Source organism: Psammomys obesus, unplaced genomic scaffold (genome assembly GCF_907164565.1).
Source record: "Psammomys obesus unplaced genomic scaffold, mPsaObe1.curated_primary_1811, whole genome shotgun sequence".
Taxonomy (NCBI): domain Eukaryota; kingdom Metazoa; phylum Chordata; class Mammalia; order Rodentia; family Muridae; genus Psammomys; species Psammomys obesus.
Window position 1 is genome coordinate 1,514,460 of NW_026590677.1, and position 8,657 is coordinate 1,523,116.

Genomic DNA, 8,657 nt, shown 5'->3' on the forward strand with positions numbered 1-8,657 from the left:
ACTGTCAAAGCAGATGCTGAGCGTGATGGCCAACTGTCGGGCAGAGTGAATGGAATTTTATGTAAGAAGTGGGAAATAGTAAGAGCTGGAGAGGACAGGAACTCCACAATGAGAGCAACAGAATAAGAAATTTTGAACACAGGGATCTTCCCAGAGACTCATACTCCAACCAAGGACTATTCATGGAGATAACCTAGAACCCCTTCACAGATGTAGCCCATGGCAGTTCAGTGTCCAAGTGGGTTACCTAGTAATGGGAAGTGGGACTGCCTCTGACATAATCTGATTGGCCTGCTCTTTGATCACCTCCCCCTGAGTGGGGGAGCAGCCTTACCAGGCCACAGAAGAGGACAATGCAGCCACTTTTGATGAGAACTGATAGACTAAGATCAGAAAGGAGAGGAGAACCTCCCCTATCAGTGGAATTGGGGAGGGGCATGCATGCAGAAAGGGGAGGGATGGTGGGATCAGGAGGGGAGGAGGGAGGGGCTTATGGGGGGATACAAAATGAATAAAGTTTAATTGATAAAAATTAAAAAAATATTGTCAGTATTTCCTCATTTTGATGTGTATGCTTCTCAGACAGGGGCTCTCTGTTCTAATAGACAAAACAAATTTACAATTTTATTAATGAACTATACAAATACTGTCAGTTTTTCATTATGACCACTAATTACGACTAGGAAAGTATGTTATATTTATTTCTTCAAAGTCTTACATAATCAAAAGCTGAAAATTATTAAGGGTAATGATGAGCATTTATATTTGTTCATCAAATGATTTCTTCTGTAGATATATGGTCAATAAGATTGACAGATTACCCCTTTCTTATGCAATATGTTTTTTCATATTCTTGTTACCTCCAATCTCAAATAGCCAGAACATTTTTAACAAAATAAAGAGAAAAAAATTAAAAAATGGAAAGCATCATACTTTCTGGTTTTACACTGCATTATACAATTGTAATAACCTAAACAATATAAACCATAAATACAAACATATGTACTAATAGAATGGAATAATAAGCCCAGAAAAAAACCTATCCACATATATATGGTCAATTAATATTTTATATAGGTCATAAAAAACACTATAAAAACACTTTTCAGCAAATAATATTGGGGAAGCTGAATATTCATATGTAGGTCAATGCATGAATGCTTTTGCATGCTAGTTTTTCTTATACCATACATCAAAATGGCTTAGATTGCACTAGAGCTTTAAGTAATAGACATAGGAAAAAGTTCTTAACATTGATCTTGATTATGATTTCCTAGATATGACACCAAAAGTACAGGAAACAAAGCAAAAGAAAAAAAAGTAAGTGAGTGAAGCTGCAACCAACAGAAAGTTTCTGCACACCAAAGAAAATAAATCTACGAAAATAAAACATTGGTTTGTGTAATAGAAGAAAAATTTGCAAACTACATATATGGTCAGGGACTTCTATTTCACATGGCAATTATCTTGAAGTAGCCTTATTCAGTCACTTTCTTAAGCTACTGTGTGCATTCCTGATTGTTGATCTGACTGTCCTTTTTATTTGAATACAGTTGTGTTGGTGGCTTGAGATGAGGACCAGGTGATCTGTAAGACTGGAGTAATGGCTAGCTGGCTTTCCTCTTGGCTGTAGTCTCCAAAAATTAAAGCTCTGCAGAGAGGTAGCAAGCAATTGCAGAAGTTATAATTAGTTTAGTGGATTGAATTAACGGAGTATTAATAGGCAGGGTAAATGCACTTGCAGCTAGTGGGCCCTACAGCCAGAAAAAAAGTGACTAGACTTTTAACCATGGCTGCACTTCTAGAAGATGAGGTTCCTTTTCACATGCTGGAGAGTGGAGCTATATCATCAGATACTTTAGTGCAGTAAAGGTATATAGGCAGCTGATGGTAATGGTTCATCTCAATAAAAAAATCATCATTCCCAGGATGAGTCGTCTTCAAGGTTTTGTTAGCTTTTTGAGACATTGTCGGAGACTCTGAAAGGTGAAGGAAGTAGGAGAAGAAACAAATGTCAGAAAATTAACTGAATCACTCAGTGAATGAATTTCTATCCAAGCTAAAAGATAGTCTCAAGAAAGCAAAGAATAACATTATGATGTGTAGCTGATGCCAAGGAAAACACAGGAGGATTGACACAAACCAGAAACCTAAGTGACAGATACTTCATGGACTATAATGCTGCAAGCCACTGAGAAAAGAGAATTTTGGGCAGAGGCAAGCATGTTGGGTCTCATGGTTCCCTACTTTGCACTGATGAATTGAAAACACTATGGCATCATGGAGTGGCCTTGATTGCACTGCATGGGAATCTCCCTAGACACCCAAAGAGGTCCTTATCAAATTTATTTTGTTATTGGGTACTAGGCAATATAGTTTACACAGGGCCACTGCAGAAGAGAAATTAAACCTAAGAAACAATGAGGAGGCCATTCCAGCTATTGACACCTTTTGTCTTCCTCAGAACAATGACAGAGTATCAGAAGGGCTGTGCAAAAATGGGATTTGCTTTTGTTAATTAAAGAAATTTTTGAAACACTCTTAACCACTCTTCTTCCCCTGACCCCATCCAGTAACTAGAGTTTGTTTTCTGACAATGCTGAAGAAAGCACAAAGCCTATATCAGGCTGGGCTACATATTCCTTTGAGGTGTAAAGTATTTTCTTGGGGTCTTTATGTTTTCTCCTTGTCCTTTGGTATCATTATCATTGTCATCATTATTACTATTATTATTATTATTATTCACTTTAAATTCCTATCACAGCTCCCTCCCTCCTCTCCTCTTCGTACTTACTGCCCTCCCTCCCTCTTCCTCCTTTGACCCTCCCATTCTCTTCAGTAAATAGGAACCCCCCTACCAACAGAGTCTATCAGCCACCCCCGCTCTAATTCCTAGGGGTACCACATGATGACCAAGCTGCCCATCAGGTATGTATGTGTGGGGGACCTCGTTCCAGTCATTGGTTGGTGTTTCTGTCTCTGTAAGCCTCCACGGTCTTCAGTTAGTTGATTCTGTTGGTGTTGTGAAGTTCTTGCCCTACCCCCCCCCCAGGACCCTCTATCCTTACTGTTAACTCTTCCACAAGATTTTCTGAACTCTGCCTAATGTTTGGCTGTGGGTCTCTGTATCTCTTTCAATCTGCTGTGAGGTGAAGACTCTCAGAGGACAGTTATGCTAGTCTTCTGTCTGCAAGCATAGCAGACTATAGTTAATAGAGGCTGGCTCTCTCCCTTGGGGTGGATTTCAAGTTGGTCCAGTCATTGTTCGGCCCTTCCCTCAATTTCTGTTCCATCTTTATCCGTGCAAAGAAAATGTGCACGATGGAATACTACTTAGCTATTAAAAATAAGGAAATCTTGAAATTTGCAAGCAAGTGGATGGAGCTAGAATATTTTATCCTGAGTGAGGTATTCTGAGTGAGAAAGACACATATGGTATGTACTTACTTATAAGAGACTATTAGCCACATAGCTCAGGTATAACCATTCTACATTCCAAAGATGCAAAGAAGGCATTTGGTCTTAAAGTGAATGACACACGCCCCTTTTAAACTGAGTAATTATTTATTAATCCATTTCAGGGAGTACTCTCACTACTTAACAATATAGCAGCCAAAAGATATGGGACAGCATAGAATTTCTTTTTTGGATGAGACATAATTCAAGAGTGGAAAATTAATTTCCTCTAATTTTCACCTCACTGGTCAATCACCCACTGTCAGGCTTGTTGCTATATGATGTCCAAAATGAAAAGGCTTTAAAAGCAGCTTCATGCCCTTTGCTACCAAGTGAGGGAGGAAAATAGAAGCTTCCCAGAACCACTTTGTGATCCAAGGGTTTGTATTTTTAAGTTTACTCATACCTACACATACATAGCTAATGAAAGCCAGGGTATTAATTTTTATTATAAATGTATACTTTCTTTTTTTATTTTATTTTTTTTAATTTTATTTTTCTTATTAGTTACATTTTGTTAACTCTGTGTCCCAGCTGTATCCTGCTCCCTCATTCCCTCCCCAACCCCACACTCCCTCCCTGGTCAATTTCATGAACTAATACATTAAAATTTAATTCGGTGCTTCTGCCATAGTGTTTTGCCTCATAAATGCCAGCACATTTAACAACAACAATAATAATAATAAACTTTGATACTGATACTGAAGTAGTCTTAATTATAACTATTTGGAAGTGGTAAAATGTAAGAAAAAAGAATGGTAAATAAGAATAAAGAGTTTGACTCCATTTCTAGTTAGAGGAATTCAACTACTTGCCTTTTAATTTAGTTGTAAAACGAATGAATAAAATTATATGCGTTTCCAAGGTTCATCTACTTATAATATCTTACTGCTTGAATTATTTAAAAAAATAGCTAGTTACTCTTTACAGATGAAATGTGTTCATGATTCCTTTACCATATCTGCATTATTCCACCTTTCGGCCATGCCTCAGATTTTTGTGACTAAGTGTGCATGTTAATAGAGTTAAAATAAGAAGCAATACAGAAATGAACACTTCATTCATGCATGCATAATTTTTGTTCTGATAACATTTTTTAAATCCATGGTATTACTACAAGTATTCCTTTTCTGTTTTGATAATGACAAAATAATAATAATAATAATACATGCCTAGAATATTAACTCTGTGGGGCTAATGAAGAGTTTAATTGCCTAAAATCTGTTGGAAATAATTCATGATTGTGTTTTCTGGGGAGATAATTCACTTTTGTTACTAAGACAATCCCTGAAATGTCATGGAACCTTAATGATGTGACTTCTATGTCTGAGAAGAATGGACTTTTAGAGGTTAAAGACTAAGGGTTAATTATCATCTGAATTGAAAACAGATATACCGGTTGTGTAGGAAAGGTATCAGAAATGTTCACACAACATTGAATGTGTCCACTTTATATGAATTACAAATAAAATTTGTGAACAAACTTTCCCCTTAATGTTGTCAGTCATGTCTCTTATTATGGGGGCTACCACAAAGAAAGAAATTATATTACTGATAAGAGTGATGGAATAGAATGCCAAACCATCTCATTTCTGGTCAGCTGCACATTTAGCTTCCCTGCAAACCAATCTACAGTAATTTTCTTCATTTTCTGCTACTGATAGTTACATCCTGTTTTGATCAATATAGACCAAGCTTATAATTCAGATGTGTGAGTACCCAAGATTTTAAGATTAAGTAACAGGAAACCACAGCTTGATTTTGCCCTTTCATTCTCGGGAAGCTTCTTCTAGAGAAGCCATTTTCTATGAGAATCTCTTTGAAGAAGCTGAATGAAGGCGTCCTTATAATAGCCATGTGAGTCTTAGGAAAAAAAATATGTAGATGCAACCAAAGTGTCAGAAACTGCCACCCTGAACAACAACTTGACTGAAACTTTAAGAGAAGCTCACTTCCTTTCAAATTCCTGTTACTCAGAAAATATACAAGATATAAAGTTTGTTTGGGCCTAAGTTTTGGAATAATTATATAATAGTGATAGATAACTAATATGCAATACTCTACATTAATATTAAATAAATAATAGCTTAAAATGTCTTTCACCATTCTTCTTACCATGTTTTTCACAATGTACCAATAAATTTCTAATGTTGTAAGTCTCTTCTAAAGACATTTCAATATTTTTTCTTTTTTATTTATTTTTTACTTTAATCACAGGTCATTCACTTTGTATCCCAGGTGTAGTTCCCTTCTTCTTTCCCTCCCAAGTCCACCCTCCCTCCCTCATCTCCTCCCTGCCCCCTTCCAAGTCCACTGATAAAGGAGGTCCTCCTCCCCTTCCATCTGACCCTAGCTTATCAGGTATCTGCAAGACTGGCTGCAAAGTCCTTATCTGGGGCCTAGCAACGTTGCTCCTCCCTCTGGGGGGAGGGGAAGCTCAATGAGCCTATCATTGAATTCATGTCAGAAGTAATCCTTGTCCCCTTTACCAAGAAACCCACTTGGGTACTGAGCTACCATGGGCTACATCCAAGCAGGGATTTTAGGTTATATCCATGCATGGTCCATGGTTGGATAAACAGTCTCATAGAAGACCCCTGTGCCCTGATATATTTGGTTCTTGTGGGGCTTCTGTCTTCTCTAGGACATTATAATTCCCCTTCTTTCATATGATTCACTGCACTCTGCTGAAGGTCTGGTTATGGGTCTCAGCATCTACTTTGATACAGTGCTAGGTAGAGTCTTTCAGAGGCCCCCTGCAGTAGGCTCCTGTCCTATTACTTGTTTTCCCCTACGTCCAATGCCCATTCTATTTGTCTTTTTAAGTGATGATTGATCATTTTACCCCGAGTCCTCTTTCTTGTTTATCTTCTTTAGGTGAATAGAGTTCATTATGTTTTGTCACCGGCCAGCAGTGACACCTGAATACTACCTGAGAGAGGGCTGGGAGAGAGAGAGACAGGGCCACACAGAGAAAGACACCAAGTCTACATGCTGATCCAGGTGTCAATTTAATGGACGTCAGGTTAACACTTAAGTGGGCAAAAAAGTACAAGCAGTTTCTCATGTAGGAGCTTTACTTGGTCAAAACATAGGAGAGCTCACTCAAGGTTACACAAAGCCTGCTGTCTGGTTATTATGGTTGCACAGAGTTTCTTGGGGTCAGAGCAGTCCGCTGTAGGACCACCAAGGTCAGTTTATGAGAAACTGGACTTTGGAAAATAACCAAAGCCAAGAGGCCGAATTCCACTGCTCAGATGCCATTAAATCCAAATTTGCCATTAACTCCAAAAAGGCTGCCACAATTCCTCCCTTTCGAATTAAAACAAAGGGAACGTGCCTGTCTTAGGTGGGGGCGATTCCCGATAAATATCTTACCCTTCATTGGAGAATCCCACTTTTAGGGGGATTTCCGTGTCTTAGGTTGATAAAAATCTGATCACCCAGAAGCTGTCATTGACTAACCGACCCATCACACAGGAAAGGAGAGGTTAAAGCTGACGTTTGAGCTGGGCAAGCCAAGCCCCTACCTGGGGCGAGGGAGTCACAGTATGCTGCTGTTTCAATGGCATTAAATCTAGCTTGGTGCTGTTGAGCTAAGTGGACACATCTGGCAATGACAAAGATTAATAGTATCAGACCAGCCAAACAAAGGTGTGTTATCATGTACAGGGAGAACAAGAGGGGGATTGGGTATTAAGGCCTAAAAGTGTAATTTAGCCTTCACTGGATGAATCAGCTGCAGCAGGATTAGCAATATCATCACTTGGAGAATGATCTTGTTCCTTGAAGTAATCCACTTATTGCACCAGTCTCTCTGGCAGCCATCAAGCAGCATCTTTAACCTGCAAAATAAAAAAAACACAAACATATCTTCGTCCCCAAATTAAAATGGGGTGAGGGTCCATGACATGTATTATTCAAGGGGTCCCTCCATTTAACCATGGAGGTTTTAGGGTGCCAAAAATGTTTAGCTGCAGATTTGCCATGTTTGTCTAAAGCTAAAAAATTTAAATTGAGCTCTGGATGAACGAGGAGGATATAATTCCCCATTTTTGTCTTTTGCAAGTTTATCTTAATGGTGGCATGGGCATGTTTAACCATGCCTTGGCCCATAAGATTATAATGAATACCTGTTACATGCTTAATATTTATTTTTTTTATAAAAAAAATGAAGGGCTTGTTGGTATAAGCTGTTCCATTATCAGTCTTAATTTGGTGTGGCATGCCAAGAACAGTGAATGAAGCCAAACAATGATCTATAGTATGGCATGCAGCTTCTCTAGAATGCAAGGTAGCAAAAATAAATCTTGTACAGGTATTAATTGTTACATGAATAAATTTTATAAAATTTATAAATTACATCTATTTGCTATAGCTGACCTGGGGTCAGCTCTAGGGGGGTTAACCCCAAGATGAGGTACTGGACAGAAAACATCACAATTGTTATAATTTTTTAACAATTTTTTGGCTTCTTTTTTGGTAAGGCCATAAGTTAAACATAAGGAGTGACTATTAAGATGATGCAATTTATGAGCCAATTGAGATTTTTGTATAGGTGTTTCGTTTCTTGAGCTAAGGTTATTAAGGCTTTATGATTACCTAGAGCAAGAGGTCCAGGATGACCAGAATGGGCTCTAACATGAATAAAAGGATTATGACGAGCCTGAATAAGTCCTTCAATATGAGCAAACATTTGACTAGCTCAATTGGTAGAAAGAATCTGGCTTGCTGTTTTAGCTTAGGAATAGCTTGAGCAATATAAGCACTATCAGTAAACAAATTAAAAGGCTCAGAAAAATGTTGTAAAACTGCATGGATAGCCATCAATTTTGCAAGTTGAGCAGATAACCCAGGAACTTGAAAAATAACTTTTTGTCAATTAACTGTATAGCCAGCTTTTTCTTTAGCATTACCATCAGAAAAAAATAGAACAAGCATTTTAAAGGTTTATTTTTAACTATGATAGGAAAAACAACCCTATGTAAAGTAAAAAATTGAATAATCTTATTGGAAGGGTAATGATTATCTAGTTGTAGCCAAAGAAAATAACCATTTATCTGAATTGGCATAAAGCCAATTAGTCTGAGATTTACTACATGGTATAATAATCTTGGAAGGCTCAATTCCAAAATAAGCCCTTGCCTGGGTGCATCTAGGCAATGACTTGGGCAATAGCCTCATAATAAGGTAAAATAACT